Consider the following 17294-nt stretch of genomic DNA (forward strand, 5'->3'; position numbering starts at 1 on the left):
CTGTTTGTACCAGTGAAAACAGGAAAAGAACCAAATCAATACGATAATGAAACTCTGTCATGTCCATACGTTGGGTGTGCCATTCAACAAGAACAAAAATGTGTTGGCTCAGGGTTATTGCTGTGGAAAGAAGTCCAAAGCCGATCTTCATGTGTAAATATGAAGTTGCAGGACAGCCTATATAGTATGAATCCAGTTTGTTAAAATTGTGAGGGAGACACAAATACGTGGTTAGAATACACAGATAATTTCTAGAAGGACTTAAGAGGAAAATGCTACCATTATTTTGCGACAGAAGGATGGACTAGGCCATTGGAAAGGCGGAGAAGTTTCATTTTATTTTCCATACCACTTGCAACTTTTACTACAAATGTATCTTCTATATAGGATTTTAACAAAACAATGCATAAAGTTTCTAGCATGGTGACTAATACTGAACAAAAGGTAATTAATATTAATATGCAAAAGCAAACTTATATAACCTTAAAGGATAACCAGATATACCTATTCACTGGATGCATTTAAAAATGTTTTATCTTCTGATATATATGTGCTCGTTTATAATAACACCCTACACAATATATCAAATAGTTGGAGAAAGCAGGGAATGAAAATGGAGCTAGGGAATAAGAACAGATGAATACAAACTATTCAGAAAAATAAATATTCAAACATATATAAAATGTATATTCCAAAAATATATCTTATCTTACAGCTTCCAAATTCTTGGAAATGTAATTATTGTTTGTTGGACTAAAGCCATCTAAATCTAGCCACTCTGACTAGTTCCATAAACATTAAGCAGACACGACAGAGTAGACGCCACATTTCAATCATGCTGACATGTAGAGAGAAAAGTCATCTGAGTTCATGTGAGAAGGGTCGAGCAATTGCATCCTACTCTGGTCTGGGACTCAGGAAACTCAACACAATGCTCTGAAGATAGAAAGTTGTATCTCACTGAAAAATGTTATCACCTACACTAATAAGAGAAATATGCAAAATTGACCATACCTCCATGACACCCATAAGCCAATCAGGAATGAGCATGCAAATTAACCCAACAAAGATGGCGGGTTAATTTGCATGCACAGGCGCTGAACAGCTGGGTGGGGCGGGACGCCTGCTATGAGGGAAAGGGTGGGGGGTGGAGGGAGCTACAAGAGCGGTGCTCCAGCAAGAGGAAAAGATTTGCAGGCTCCCGTGCAGCCAGGAGCAAAGCCAGGGGAAGGAAGGCCTATTCTTGCATGAATCTTCATGCAACAGGCATCTAGTATAATCCTAATAGGGTCTGTTTGAATTATGGACATTTTATTTGTCAACACATGACATGCCAAGACGTGCTAATGATGCCCAATTTTCCCAAAGGTTGCAAACTGTTGAGATGGCTCACCATCTAAAAAGAGTGTTATGAAAAGCTCATGGTAACTTCTTGGAACTGGAAGTTAGAACTGCTGACGTGGCCAGGAAACTGGCAAGTTCAAATCTAAATGCGTTGTTGAAGAGGACACGCAGGCCTGCCCCAATTACCACAGGAGCCACTTAGTAGAGCCATCACCATCCCTCCCCAACAGCTGCCCTGGCCTGCGGGCATGCCACCTTCATCCCACACCGGCCACACCGGGACGCCGCCTCTGCCAGGCACTTTGCCATGCTTGAGCTCTCCTGAGTTGATCCTCTTAACGGCCCTCAGAAAAGCAGGTGGGGCAGGCACTGCCGCTCCATGTTGCTAAAGAAAACCTGAGACACAGTCAGCCTTAAATGGTCGCTCAGAGCCCAATGCCAAGGTTTGGAGAGCTTTCGGCTAAACTACATTCATAAGCTCAGGTGACGTATCCCAGAGTAACCCTTTGCTTCCTCAGGTTCTATAGCACCAAACTTCACAAGAAAAGGCAAGACTGGATCACCAACAAGGCCCCACTTGTACCCATCATCTTTTTCAGAAGAGTAGTGCTCCGATGGCACCATTTCACTAGATAAAGTACACAACACTGCCCGGCCCTGTGGCTCAGTGGTAGAGCATCAACCCATGAACTAGGACAGTGGTCGGCAAACTCATTAGTGAGCAGAGCCAAATATCAACAGGACAACGAATGACATTTCTTTGGAGAGCCACATTTTTTAAACTTAAACTTCTAACGCCGCTTCTTCTAAATAGACTCAACCAGGCCGTGGTGTTTTGTGGAAGAGCCACACTCAAGGGGCCAAAGAGCCGCATGTGGCTCGAGAGCTGCAGTTTGCCGACCACTGAACTAGGAGATCACGGTACAATTCCTAGTCAGGGCACAGGCCCAGGTCGTGGGCTCAGTCCCCAGGAGGAGGCGTGCAGGTGGGAGCCGATCAATGATTCTCCCTCATCATTGTTGTTTCTACATCTCTCTCCCTCTCTTTTCCTCTCTGAAATCAATAAGAAATATATTTTAAAAACACACAGCTCCTCTTAAAACTGCTTGATGTTTAGCCCCAAATGATGGTCTCATTTCTGATGACTGGCACTTATTCAAACTTAGTGCTGTGGCCAGAGAATAGATGACAAAGAATTGGGTTTAAGCATCAGCTGCTGTGGGCTATTCAAGACGAGTAGGATAAGGACATCAACTAGGTTTTGTCTCCCAGAATAGTTTTCCCCTCAAAGGACTATTAAAAATGTGTGTGTGTGTTTTTAACAACTCGCTGTGTGAAATTCTTTCTTTGCAACACCTCCATGAAAGTATTGTTAAACCATTACAGAGAAAACTGAGGGTCAAGAATATTAAAGTATAACCCATCCAAATCACGATTAAAATTCAATCTCAGACTTGTATGTCTCGAAAAGCAAGGATTTTCCACTACTTCAGGATGCTTCTAGGGCATTGCCAAGTTCAGCTAGCTTTTATAGACCCACTACAGGCTACTGTTATAAAGTTCAGTCTGAAGGTGCATGTGAGAAATATTGTCTGGATTCAATATTTCCCAAGATAGTTTAAAAAGGCACCATCCAGCACTTGAGAAACATATTTCAGTGAATTAAGTATCACATTATGCAGACCTGAAAAGCAAGGCCATGGACTGGCCTTGATGGTCAGGTAGCATTTTTAAAAATATCTTTTTATTGATTTTAGAGAGAGAGGAAGGAAGAGGGATAGACAGATAGAAACACTGATCAACTACCTCCTGCACACCTCCTACTAAGGATCAAGCCCACAACCCAGGCCATATGCTCTGACCAGGGATCAAAACCAGCAACCTCTTGGTTCATGGGTCAATGTTCAACCACTGAGCAGCACTGGCCAGGCGGTCATGTAGCATTTAGACTATTTCAAAATAATGTCACTGTGACCTGACAGCAAATCTGAATCTTTAATAAAGAATCGGCACTTTTAAGGAACTATAAAGAATGGCCTTAAGTAAGGAAACATAATCTTCTCCCCTACTGAGACAAATTAAATTTTCTTATTTTTCTTCGAGTTCATGAACTTTCTACCATTAAACTCTCCTTTAGTAAGAACATTTCTAAATATCTTCACTTAATTACCTATAAACATTTTATATGTTGCAAAGAACTATACAAAAATAAGGTATTACAGTTATTTCCCTTCAGCATAAACTGCAATGCATTAGGAACCATTTTCCCAAAAACAATGTCATACATTTGAGAATACCCTGAATATACATTTCATAAGAACTTTCTAGATATTAGTATGCTTTCTATCAAAACATGAAAAAGCAAAAAATCCAAAGGTAAAGATTACTATTCTTTTATAATAAGAATAGTAATATCTACTTTCCTATTAAATTTATATTATTAAGAATGTAGATAAAACTTATAACAAATACTAATGATGAAAATGGAAATATACCTAATACTTTTATATAACCTCTTTAAATATGGTGTGTGTGTGTGTGTGTGTGTATATATATATATATATATATTTTTTTTTTTATTGATTTCAGAAAGGAAGGGAGAGAGAGAAACATCAATGATGAGACAGAATCATTGATTGGCTGCCTCCTGCACACCCTAGATTGAGCCCCCAACCCCGGGCATGTGCCCCTGACCAGAATCAAACCTGGGACCCTTTGGTCTGCAGGCTGGCGCTCTATCCACTAAGCCAAACTAGCTAGGGCAATATGTGGTATATACTGATAAAGGCACTGATAAAGTATAGATATTATACATTTCATTATTACCAAAAATGCTCATAATATTTACAAAGAGCTTTATGATACAGGGAAAAATTAAAATTGGCAGGCAAAGTCCTCTACCCTTCATATTTGCAACAACAAAAATAAAAATCAAATAACCTTAGGAAGTGTATGCACCATAGCAAACCCGAAGACCCTGAATTTAAGAAGCATCTTATTGCTGGACATGAGTTAGGTTGTCAAGACAGAGCTATTATACCTGCAGGGGTGAGCAATAGCAGTGTCAGGGCTGCAGAGACACGAATCTCATTTCTCTCCTTTATTTTATGTGCAATGTGCCTGTGGTAACAGATCAATGTGGGAAGAGAAATGTGGGTATAAAATAAAAGTTTATCTTTGACAGTCTGGGGTAAATGATAGTCAATAACATCCTCTTTTTAGCATAAAAGCTATCTTCCTACATATATATTTTTTGAGAGAGATATATTTCCCGTTCATCCATAAAAACTATCATTCCACACAATCTTCACCACGTCTCCCCACACTTACAAGTGCTGTATTCATAAGCACCGATGCTCTTGATTAAAAGAGAGAGGTTTCTTATATCTTTGAGTTCCTATTCCAGATGAATTTAAATTCCCCTTAAAATATTCTATTGCAGTTTGGTTCAGTGGATAGAACATCAGACTGCAGACCAAAGGGTCCCAGGTTTGAGCCCAGTAAGGCCATGTACCTTGGTTGCAAGCTCCTCTTTGGTCAGGGCTCTTGTCGAAGGAGGCAACCAATCAATGTGTTTCTCTCACGTCGATGTTTCTCTCTGTCTCTCCCTCTCTCTTCTATTCTCTCTAAAAAATCAATGGAAAAATATCCTCGGGTGAGGAGATTTAAAAAAATAATAATATTTCACCAGTTTTATTAAACTGCACTAATTTCTACTGAATCTTAAGTCTGGAGATTTATGTTCATTTGGATAATTAAGAATATACAAAACAAAACTAGAGAAGTTTTCTGTAATCCAATATATATCAATAGTCTTTCAATTCTAGAAAACCCTTTTGATAAGTTGTCAACTAACGCAGGGGTAGACCTCTGACTGGTAGGTTAGGTTGTTGCTGGGATCTGGCAGGTCAGGACTGAGTGAGACAGGCTGGACATGCCCTGGAGCCCTCCTGCAGTCCCTCCCAGGCTGGCTAACCTCCTGTGTCCCTCTCAGGCCCTGACTGGTGGGATCCCTTGGCCTAGCCTGCGCCCTCTTGCAATCCAGGCTGAGGGACCTTCCCTCTCCAGAGAATTTCGTGCACCGGGCCTCTAGTCAATTTATAAGATCAAGCAAATGCCACACAAAATAGTCAACGTATTGCTTGAAATAAAGAATGCTGCTATACAGTTTTTAAAAAATTGGACCGAGTACTTCATGTTAGATATGCTTTGAAGTATTTGATTATCTTAACTTTTTTGTTTGTTTGTTATAATGAAGAGTTTTAAAGTATAAGTGTGGGGACAAGGGTATAGCAAAGAGAAACCTTTATTAAGACATTAGTTTGAAAGACAACAGTGCAGAATGTATGTGGAACAATGTTGTGTAGACATAAATGAGTGGTCACATAACCACAATCATTTAGATAGAGATCATTTGAATGAAGTTTAGGATAGAGCCGATTTGTCTCATGAGTTCATTTAACCCTCAAAAAAACTATACCTTAACCCCTGCCAATTTCCAAAAAACAAAGCATGTTAGAAAAGTTTTAGAAAAGCATGTTCTTTAAAGTTTTATGCAAAAAGAATAAACCAGTAAGACGGAAAAGATTTTTTACTACATTTTAAGCATCTTAAATGTTCCAATTCTCGGATCAGACAGCTTCCAGACTCCAGGCCTGCTCCCCCACCCCACCTCCCTGCCAAATAAGCATTACGAGATGCCTTGGTAATAAACAGGTCCCTCAGATGGGATAGGTCTATCGCGAGACTGTAATATTTCATCTCCCACTATTTGGCTCCGCTAGCATCGCCAAACAGGCAAGTTTACAAGCGAGCAGTGTTACTGTACCACCCCAGTCCTGCTCAGAAACACGCTCAGATTACTGCGCTTCCCCAGTGCTGCCCAAGTCACCACGCACGTCTAGTCTAGAACTTCACACATCTCAAAACCTCAGACTTGGCAGCTCTGAGGAAAAATCCATCGCGGGGGTCAATCCAATTAAGAAACGTCTAGTCCCAGACGCTGAGAGGCAAAAGCGTGGGGGAGTTTTGGTGACATCTTCCAGAAGGTCAGAAATGGAGACCCATCGCCATAAAGGCCCTGAAAGTTGTCTGGCTTAGATGGCAAGGTGTGGGTTTTAATGATGCCCTTGGAATTAGCTCAGCTTTCCCCACAGATGCTAAGTATCTGGTCCCACCAGGCCCCACTCCCTGCTGCTTGGGGAAATCTGAGAAGCAGCAAATCAGATTCCTAGAGCAAATCGGATTCCAGTTGGGTTCTCCCACTGAGCGCCCTCCCAACCCCTCTTGCCCCTCCCAACCCCTCCTGCTCCCCACCACACACACACACATCTCAAGGGATCCCTCCGCCCACTGAGCGACCAGGAAATGGCTCTCAAAGTTTCTGCATGAAACACATTTCACTTAAAGGACCCTGAGATGTTAAGCATAGGAAAACATCTTTTCTTCCTTGAATTGGGCCAGGAAATTAACTTAGTAATAAGAGCCTGGGTACACCCTTCGGAAGCCTTTTTCTATTCTTTACTTAAATGACCGCCATAAATGCTTGTGATTTCTGCTGTTTGCTTTCTTGGATACAGTAGATGAACTGAGATTACATTTACTGTTCCTGGGGGATTCCTGCTTGCACTCGGAGGTAATCCAATCATATTGTTCTGTTAAGTAGGCGGCTTCCTTATTTGTAGGCATATGAGCATCTGCGTGTTCCCTCTGAATACTTCTCTTACAGTCCAATGTGTGGGCCTGTCATAAGCGAGCCTGTTTTTTTTGTTTGTTTGTTTGTTTTTTGTTTAGTATATTTTATTGATTTTTTTACAGAGAGGAAGAGAGAGGGATAGAGAGCTAGAAACGTCGATGAGAGAGAAACATCCATCAGCTGCCTCCTGCACACCCCCTGCTGGGGATGTGCCCGCAACCAAGGTACATGCCCTTGACCGGAATCGAACCTGGGACCTTTCAGTCCCCAGACCGACGATGCTCTATACACTGAGCCACACCGATTTGGGCAGTGAGCCTGTTTAATAGAGATTAAAATGAAGGAAAAATAGAAGATAAATAGAACAAAGGCACTCTTTTCCCCGAGTCGCCCTTTCCTAATTTGCTGTAGTTGCTTTGTTTTATATTTTTTTCCAAAAGGCTGGCAGGCTAAGCAGTTCGTTTGTCTACTCCCTGTGTTAGGATGTGATCAATAAATTACAATTTTTCTAAAAAAATGGGCAATGTCCACAGTCAGCGTGCCAAGGCTGTGCATGGCCCACACGAGTGGTGAGAGAGGAGCTGCGAGTGGGCGCTCTAGTCTGGCCCCAGTAGCTCAGCAGCTATAAGGAAAAGTAAGGAACTGGCATTCAGCAAACGGGGTCCCCAATGCTTAGCAGAAAGGGCTGACTGGTTCCGTATAAATGACAAAGCCGACCGGGATGAGATGAAAATGTTGGCTGAACCAATTTTATAACACACAGAACTCATTCCCCAGACCGAGTTTAGGGTGACATGCATTTTCTTTTCTCTTTTTAAAATTGAATTTGCGGTGACAATGATTAAGACTTTGTAACACGTCATCTACACACCGCATCGTGCGGTTACCACTCAAAGTCATGTCTCCTTCCACCATATTCATCCCACTCTGCCCTCTACCACTTCCCCCAAACACCCTTACCTTCCGGCAATCCCCATCCTGTTATCTGCACCTCTTCTCTTTTCTTAATCCCTTCATCTTTTTCACCAGATGTATTTTCTCAACTGCTTTGCAGGGCCCTCATTCCAGATTCTTAAGTATTACACTTTTTTTTTTTTCTTCCATAATCAGCACAACTAGCTCATGCTCACGGTTCTATAGTTCAGGTTTGAAGTGTAAGCTATAATAGATGGATCATGGGAAACACAAAAAATACTCCGCCTTGCTTTTGCATATTGCCAGCTATAAGCGGAGCACAAGCCAATGAAATACTCGGACAGACAAGGTTTTGGCAGTGAAAGTGTTCTAGGATAGTTTTTTGTAGCAAGGCAAAATTGTAAAATAAATAAAGTATTGCAAAAAGACTACTTACTTTGACATTTTAAAAAGGAGAAATGTGTCAGCTTACATTAAGACCATGGGAAATAGTGGCCCTACTGTCTACAGTGAGACCCTGGGTTAGAGTTTATTGACAGAGTCTGGTGACTTCCCAGCCATCTGAGGGAACTGGGGTTTCGTGAAGTTATAAATACCAGCATCTATTCTAACCTCCTGGTGGCTAAAAGTACACATTTCATTTTTCTTTCAACTGGAATGCCTCTCAAATAACATTTTAGCAAACTGTGAAGTATGTTGTCTATTTATTTCTTGCATTCTCACAGAAGTCGTTATGATCAGTCCATGATTTGCATGAAATACCTATTTTGTGAAAATTTTATCGAATCTTCTAAGATGCACATTTTGCTAACAGACACACACATATTTCACAAGTTAAACTAGCTTGTATTTTTCTACCAGTCGCATATCAATGACCCATGCCCATTTGAAATAAAGGTAAATGTGGCAAATATATTCTGACTTCTGCTTTAAGTAACGAATCCAATTATAGTGTAGTTATGATTGTTAAACTAAAATGCATACAGTACATCATAAGGCATTTAATGGGACTCAAATACAACTGGAGGATGTACGTCAAGTTGTGTCTTCGAAATGAATATTAATTAATAATTAAATAATTCTTCCAGGTAAGAATTAAACTTGCCTGGAAGTTCAGTCCCTAAGTGGTTCTTCACGAGACTTCTATTTTTATAGGTGGGAAGATGCTGATGTTTTATTACTTTCTTACAATACCTGACTCATAAACGTGATTAAAGTCGTCCCTACAAGTTGCATTCGTTGCATCTAGTTTGCTACGAATGGGTAAAGAATAACACATGCTCTTAAAATTCTCTGACTTAGGTAGTGGTTAAAGGAAAACCTCAAAGCAGGAAACAATGGTTACGCTGCTTTAAGTCTGAGGTTTCCTTCTAAATTCGTCAAGAAAGCAAGCACATTTGCATAAACTCTCCTAAGAAACAGCTTGCCTCGCCTCCTAATGCAAGAGGGCAGTTTGACTACGGATCGGATTTTCATGCGAGGGGAAGCCCTAGCAAGTTTACGCGGAAAAGCGATTGCAAGTTGGAAGTTGAAGTTGAAAACAAAGCCCGGTTTTCAAAGTTCCGTCCTCCCCAAATAGCAACTGGGCACAGACCCACGCGGGAGGCAAAGGATTACCTTGATGGTGAAGGAAGGAAGTTCCCGTTCCTCTGGGTCGGCAAAGGCCCGCAGCAGCAACAGCTCCGGCGGGAGCAGGGACACAGCCCAACAGGAAGGGAGCAGGAGCGGGCGGCTCTGCAGCGGCGAGCAGGGCAGAGCGAATGACAAGAAGGTGCGGATCGCTTTGAATGAGGCGTGTTAGGGGCTGGGACTGGCCGTGTTTGCCCTCCTATAGGGCAGGAGTTTCCCTCCTACTTAACCCCTCGGGGCAAGGTCTTAATAATGGTAACAGCTGGCATTCAGAGGGGGCTGGCTCTGAGCGCAAGGTCAGCAGCCAGGATGTGAAGGTGACATGTAATTTCTAGCCTTTTCCTGCTGCTCCGGAGAAACTGCACCCAGGGCTGTTTTCAGTTATGCGTGCCTTTGATCTCCTGGATTTGGAGTTACTTAGGAGATTAAAGCCATGCTCGCTGATATTATTTGCTTGCTTAGACTTAACTCCGGTGTCGCGGATTGGGTTTTCTGACACGCGGGGCTACTGCGTTTAAACTAACACAAATAAACACCGGGCCGTGTTTATTTCCGAGTTCCGGGGATTCTGCTGCTCCTTCGCAAATGGCTCCGAGACCCTGCTTTCCAGGGCAGCGAGCGCCGTCGTTTTTAAAAGAGGAAGAGTCTCCTTTACCAAAGGAGCAAATATTGTTTGAAAAGTTGTAAGTGCTTGTCTTCGGTTTTCCCAAACGAAACGGGCACTTTTGTTAAAGGAAACTTGGGCCCTGCTGAAGCCACAGCACAACATACAAACCTGGCCAACACCTGCCAACAGCCGCTCTAAACCGACAATGACACCCACTGGCACACACGTGATAATTTACTGAAACCATGGAATCTAACTCTTCGTGACTTCTTTAATGAAGACGTGGAAACAATTCTTTTAACAGGCTGTCCTGATTGATTATATGAAGACAGCACTTGCAGGATAAAAAGAAATAACACCCAAGTACAAGCAATCAAACAAATAAAAATAGGTAAAATTGGACTCCATCAAAATAAAAAATCTGTATGCATCAAAAAAGACAACAATAGAATAGGAAAAAATATTTGCAGATCATATATCTAAGAGGCTAGTATCCATGATACATTTAGAAACTTACAATTCAATAATAAAAAGACAAATGATCCAATCTAAAAGAATCCAGAGTATTAAAATAAACGTTTTTCTGAAGAAACTATATAAATAGCTAATATGCACATGGAAAGATGCTCAACATCGCTAATCACTACGGAAACGCACATTAAGACCATAGTGCCACACCATTTCACACCCACTCAGATGGCTGTCACCGAAAGAAGGAAGGAAAAACATGTGTTGTAAAGAATACGGAGAAAGTGAAACCCTGATGGGGATGTAAAATGATGCAGCCACCATGGAAAACAGTCTAGCAATTCCTCAAAAAATTAAAATAGAGTTACCGTCTGACTCAGCAATTTCACTCCGAGGTGCGGTTGATTTTCATTACTGAAGGGTTCTGTATTTACAAACTCGCTGAAGTTTATTTGTAACCCCAAATAAACCCCTCAGAGCGTTTTCGCAGACATTAGCACACATGTGCAGAGGTGGAAAATGTGAGTCCCGGTGAGGATGAGCAGGCAACTGCCTTCCTGGTCCAGCTCTCAGCTGTAAACAGTGTTCCTTCCACAGTCTGTGTAATGGCCCTTTTTCCCCATGACTGTGCTTTTTCTTGGTAATTTCAGTTTGAAATGGCCCCAGAATGTAATGTGCAGTGCTGCCTAGAGTTTCTAAGCTCAAAAAGGCTGTGATGTGTGTTCAACAGAAACACACACAAGTATTTGACTGGTTATCAAAACTGTAACTCTAGCCTGGCTGGTGTGGCTCAGTGGTTGAGTGTAGACCTATGAACCAGGAGGTCACAGTTCGACTCCAGTCAGGACACGTGTCTACATTTCAGGTTCGATCCCCAGTGGGGGGTGTGCAGGAGGCAGCCGATCCACCATTCTCTCTCATCACTGATGTTTCTAAATCTCTCCCTCTCCTCTCCTCTCCTCTCCTCTCTGAAATCAATAAAAATATATTTTATTTAAAATGTAACCAGAAGCTCAAAGTAACCTAGTCCTGTATTTCCCTGTGAAGTAATCACTCAGTAGTCACCAGTTCAGCACTGACAGTCTTTCTGAAATACAACTAGAACAAATAAAGAGAATCAACTGTATGCACCCAAGAGAACCGAAAACATTCACACAAAAATGTGTACACAAATGTTCATAGCAGCATTATTCGTAACAGCCAAGGAGCAGCTCAAATGTCCATCAGCAGAAGACTGGATTGACCCAATGTGTCCATCAACGGGACATCTTCAGCCGTAAGAAAAAGAATCACCGATACATGCTGCAACATGAATGGACCTTGAAAATATTATGCTAAGTGAAATCCAGACTCAAAATTCAATAAAGCTAGGAGCTTTTTTTCACGGCAACATAAATTTATATGAAGTGGATTATATTAAGCGAATGATGTTATAAATACCCAAACGGCCCTTGGCAGTATCAAGGTTCCCCACCCTGCATGAGACCAGTAGTTCCAATGGGCATTCACAAACATGAGTGTGCATCAGAACCTCCTAGAAGACCTGCGAGGAGACAGACTGCTGAGTCCCATCCCCGGGGGTCTGGACCTCAGGACTGGGGAGGGACTGGGGTGTGCTTTTCTGGAAGTCCCCAGATGCTGCTGCTTTGGGCTCAGACCACACGCTGGGCGTCCCTGCCTGAAAGACCGAGCATGAGCTCATGAGCTCACCGCGGGTAGAGAGAGCCAGGCCTATGGAGGAAAACGACAGGAAGAGGGAGGGAGGAAAAAGAGAAGCACTTAGTCAGGTAAACATATGAAGAGAGCCAGTCCCTGCGATCTCAGGGTAGGCTGATGTCATGCCGTGTGGATGCCAACTGCTATAATACCTAAAAATCCCAAGAAGGAGTTGGAGAATTCAAATGAAAGAGAAGGCATGTACCATTCTTTGATGGCGTGGTTGAGTTTATTAAAGAGGCTATAATGCCCTCTCATTGTGCTTGTCCTCGCGAGAAAGGCAAACACTGGCTCTGGGGTGGTTGGTCCCATAACAACTTCAAGAAGCCCCTTAAGTGAGTTCTGGTGTCACAGAAACCCAAGACCTGAAATCTCCAACTCACCAACTTGCAAATTCTAAGTTACATTAGTAGGGAGGTGACTGATGGGTACATTAAACCACTTGATTTAAAACTGTTGGGCTCGGCCCTGGCTACGTAGCTCAGTTAATGAGAGCAGCAGTCGGCAAACTCATTAGTCAACAGAGCCCAATAGCAACAGTCCAATGATTGAAATTTCTTTTGAGAGCCGAAAACCGACTTCTGCGCATGGGCCACGAAGTTTCAATCGCACTGTACCTGCGCGCCCACACGTGGTATTTTGTGGAAGAGCTACACTCAAGAGGCCAAAGAGACGCTTGTGGCTCGCCAGTCGCAGTTTGCCCATCACTGAGTTAGAGCATCGTCCCAATATGCCAAGATTGTGGCCTTGATCTCCATGCGAACATCAAATCAATGTTCCCCTCTCTCTCCCTCTCCCTCTCTTCCTTCCTTTCTCTAAAATCCAGAAATAAAAAATTTAAAATCTTATTGTGTTCATGTAAAAATAGACAATCTAAAATACACTTTAGGAATTGTCACATGGAATACATTATTACTTTATAAATAGTACGCAGTATTATTTCCAATCATTTCAGTATATTTCTCAATATATTCTTTAGAGTGAAAAGGAAAATGCTAGTAACTTTATCAAAGACCCAATGTTCTCTGAAACCAATATTCCTGTTTTTCTTCAATCACTTCTTTAGGTTTCTTTCTGTCTTCCATATTAGAGAGAATATGGGAAAGGGAAGGAGAAGCAAGAGCTAGCAGGTACTTTTTAAAAACTGGGAGAGTGGGGGAAACAAACTCTTTCACATCTGAACTCAGGCCAAAAGGTAATCCTAGATTTTGTTTATTGATATTTAGAAATCCCACCTAGTAGTGTGTGTGTGTGTGTGCGCCTTAAATGTCCATTTATAAATGAGCACCCTGTGGGCTAAGTTAGACAGTATGGTCCCTTAAAAGCCAATAAAGTTTTCTTCCAGTTGGCCAAGTCACAGCTGAGCCTTAGGAAGGCCAAGTTCAGAAAGAGCAGCCCATGGGAAAGTTTTGCAGATGACACCCTGCATTGCACGGCGGTGTTTCTGGAATACCGGTGGCTGAGGATGGGGTCTTAGATTTCAGACGTGAGAGGGGCCACTCGCAGGGAGCCAAGGAAGAGGAGAACATGCATGGCAAGCAAATCCTTGCTGGGCAGTTCACAACAGGACACAGGAGGTAACCACTGACCAGCCCGGCCTGCAGCCCTCTTGTTTACCACGCTTCATTAGGCGAAGGTGGCATATCCTAAGAATTCCTTCTTAAAGCAGGCTTCTCTGCCTGAATCTCTCAGGCAGGAAAGAGAGGTAGTCAATACATAAACATGAAGTTTATGTCAGGAGGGATACATTCCTAAGTATGGAAAAGAAGTCATTATTTACAATAACTACCACCTTCTAAGTTAGAAACATCAAAGGGTCCCTCTAAGTCTCTCAATAAATAGCTTAGTAAGTCAATATTCCAAAAATATTTGCTCAGGGGGCAAAACTTGGGTCCCTTAAACTCTCCAAGGACATTTCAGTATGTGTCCTGCCAGAAGCTCCGGTTCAGTAATCTAAAATGCAAATTACCTCATCATCCTAAACTAGCATCTTGATTTTTCTTTCTTTCAGTCGTTGTCTCTTGAGCCCCAAATTTCCCCTTAGGTATTTATTTACCAATCTGTGCCACACCGGGATCTGGGATGAGGGTCACCTTTGACTTTTCTGCCACCACCTCCCCTTGTTTGTCTGCTTTCAAGAGCATCCACTGGCACGTATACCCACCCCTTCCTTCCCACTCCCACTCCCACTTTCTACGTCCTGATGTCCCTCGGATCGCTGCCGCAGCCTAACTCACTATGCTCTCCTGCATTTCAACCTCAGCAACACAGAGCTTCCGGTTTCATCATCGTAGCAGTGGATCCCCCAGCTGCTCCCAACGCTAACCACTGAGCAACGATGGCTGGGTTCTATCGTCATTTTTCTACCCTTCGGGAAGCCCTAGTACCTGGCAGTACTTGACCAATGTTGATTTTTAAAAATGACGTTTTATCATGTGTTCCTGCTACACGTGTCCTTTATTCAACAGAACATATGCAGTTTTGGAAGGCAGTCTGCAAAATAAAACTCAGTACACAAATCCTATTTTCCTGCTGATGTAGGTGGGCCCCAAGGACCACGGCTGTGGGAAAGAAACAACAGCCAAGATTCCATATATTTGAACAATGACTGCCATGTTGCATTGTTCTCTGCTTTTAAAGTCTAAATATTAAACTGCTGCTGAATAATAAGAGATGGCAGTCACTGGCCTTTCTCTAACAAATTTAAGTCACTCAAGAAGCCAATACGCAAGCTTCATCTTGGGCAGTTCTGAAAACTTCTTTCTGTTTGCTTTCCAAGGTAGGATTGTCCTTGGCATTAGCAGAAATATTTTTAAAGAATGAAAACAAATAAGAGGTCTCCCTCACAGTGAGCCATTAACTTTAATGGACTTTCTGTTTAATTGCCAGTTGATTTTACTGTAGCAATTACGATTTCTGTGATAAAGTGTCTTGGAAATAGGTGAATCTAGGAAGCTTAGTTTTTTCTCATTACATCCTGCGCTTGATTCGATGAAAAACTATCAATACGATTGACACTTAAACAGAGAGGGAGGGAGGAGAGGGAGAAAGGTGCTGACCTGGTCAAATCCACAGATAAACTTCTGACTCCCCCAAAAGTCAACTACTAATAATCTACTGTTAACCGGAAAGAAGCCTTAGAACAGTATGAAGTTGATTAATACATATTTTATCCATTATATGTATTACATACTATATTCTTACAATAAAGATAGGAAAAACAGAATGTTATTAAGACAATCATAACCCTGGCCAGGTGGCTCTACTGGTTGGAGCACCATCCCAATACACCAAGTGGTTGTAGGTTTGGTCCCCAATCAGATGCACACAGGAAGCAACTGATCAATGTTTCACATAGATGTTTCTCTCTCTCTCTCTCTTACTCCCTCTTTCTCTTTCTCAAATCAATTATATATATATCCACACACACACACATGCGTATATGTTTATACATGTGTAAATATGTAGATATATCCTCAGATAAGGTTTAAAAAAATTTTTTAAATATATTTTATTGATTTTTTACAGAGAGGAAGGGAGAGAGAGCTAGAAACGTCGATGAGAGAGAAACATCGACCAGCTGCCTCTTGCACACCCCCTACTGGGGATGTGCCTGCAACCAATGTACATGCCCTTGACCGGAATCGAACCCGGGACCTTTCAGTCCGCAGACCGATGCTCTACCACTGAGCCAAACCGGTTTCGGCTAAAAAAAATTTTTAACCATAAAAAAGAGAAAATACATACACTATCCACATATAAGTGGACCTGTGCAGTTCAAACCTGTGTTGTCAAGGGCCAACTGCATTTCCAGAAAGCATTTTGACCATCCAGAATGCAATTCACTTACTGATCTATACATACCAAAAATGTTAATGAAGATCCAAAGCTCGGGTATATAATTTAAAGCAAAAGATACAGAGATTAGTAACTTTCAGACAAAAGGGAGTCTTCTGTGAAGAAAAAAAAGAATCTTACTGGGAAATATCAAAAGCAGCCAAAAATGTCAGCCCTCCTTAACTGAACTGAAAAATTACTATGAAAAAAAATAAACCTTTTAAAATGTGAAAATAAGTCCAGCAGGTTAGTTTACGATGGGTCTCACGTTGGAATTCTGGGGAACGTTCTGTCTTGACGTGAGTAGGGTAAACAGCTTGCTGCCCGGGTCTGTCTCCCACATGAAATCTGAAGAATGTACTGTGTGTTGGAGGAGAGAGGAGGCTCAGATTGGATCGTTTTATATAAAAAACAACTGGATCATTTCAGCCATAACAAAATAACGAGACTGCGGATCGTCTAAGAATATAATCTGGTACTGCACAAAACGATGGAAAAGCAAAACATAATACACCCCTGGACTCTGGAGAGTTTCCCAAATATTTTTGGTTTGCAATCTAGGATTTCAAAATAAGATTGTTTTACTTTCACAACAGATACGCCTGGCAGGAGTTCCCCAGCCAGAAGGAGGATCGCTGAGTCTTAGCTGTCACTTAATTGGAACATTACCTTCACACCTTCAGTTGCATTGTTGCCAGACCTTAAACGAATCTAAACGAATGTGGTGTGCCTATGTCAGAGGGCTTAAGACCAATAAATCGAAAAATTCTGTAAGTCAGACTGCCAATATTTATAGTGAAAATTACCCTAACTTTCCTTATGTCATGAAATAAAAATACCTGCCAGTTAATTTTCCAAGGAAATACACTTGTCACATGCACACACACACCCGTCACCACAGCTAAATGCTTAGGTGACGTAATACTGTGACATATCACATTCTCTCGCGTCAGACGAGGTCGTATGGGAGAAAGCCAGTGAACATGCTAACCCTATTTTATTTATTTGTATTTCTTGTAATATGTGGCCCTATTATTGTTGGCAAGAAAGAACCTTAAATTACCCAAACTCTAAGAGAGAAGG

The 17294-nt window shown here is 41.9% G+C and overlaps 1 protein-coding gene across 7 annotated transcripts in view; it reads right to left on the minus strand.

Moving 5' to 3' along the window:
- Positions 1-17294, minus strand: part of DISP1 (dispatched RND transporter family member 1) — a 102993-nt gene that overhangs the window by 37654 nt on the left and 48045 nt on the right. Inside the window, exon 1 of one of the 7 annotated variants that reach the window (XM_045587095.1) lies at positions 9572-9669. The exons of the other annotated variants lie outside the window; for them this stretch is intronic. The gene's annotated coding sequence lies outside the window, so the exon portion shown is untranslated. Of the gene's footprint in view, positions 1-9571; positions 9670-17294 lie in introns of those variants that run through there. 7 annotated transcript variants of the gene reach the window in all.

This window comes from Pipistrellus kuhlii, unplaced genomic scaffold, assembly GCF_014108245.1.
Source record: "Pipistrellus kuhlii isolate mPipKuh1 unplaced genomic scaffold, mPipKuh1.p scaffold_m20_p_25, whole genome shotgun sequence".
Taxonomy (NCBI): domain Eukaryota; kingdom Metazoa; phylum Chordata; class Mammalia; order Chiroptera; family Vespertilionidae; genus Pipistrellus; species Pipistrellus kuhlii.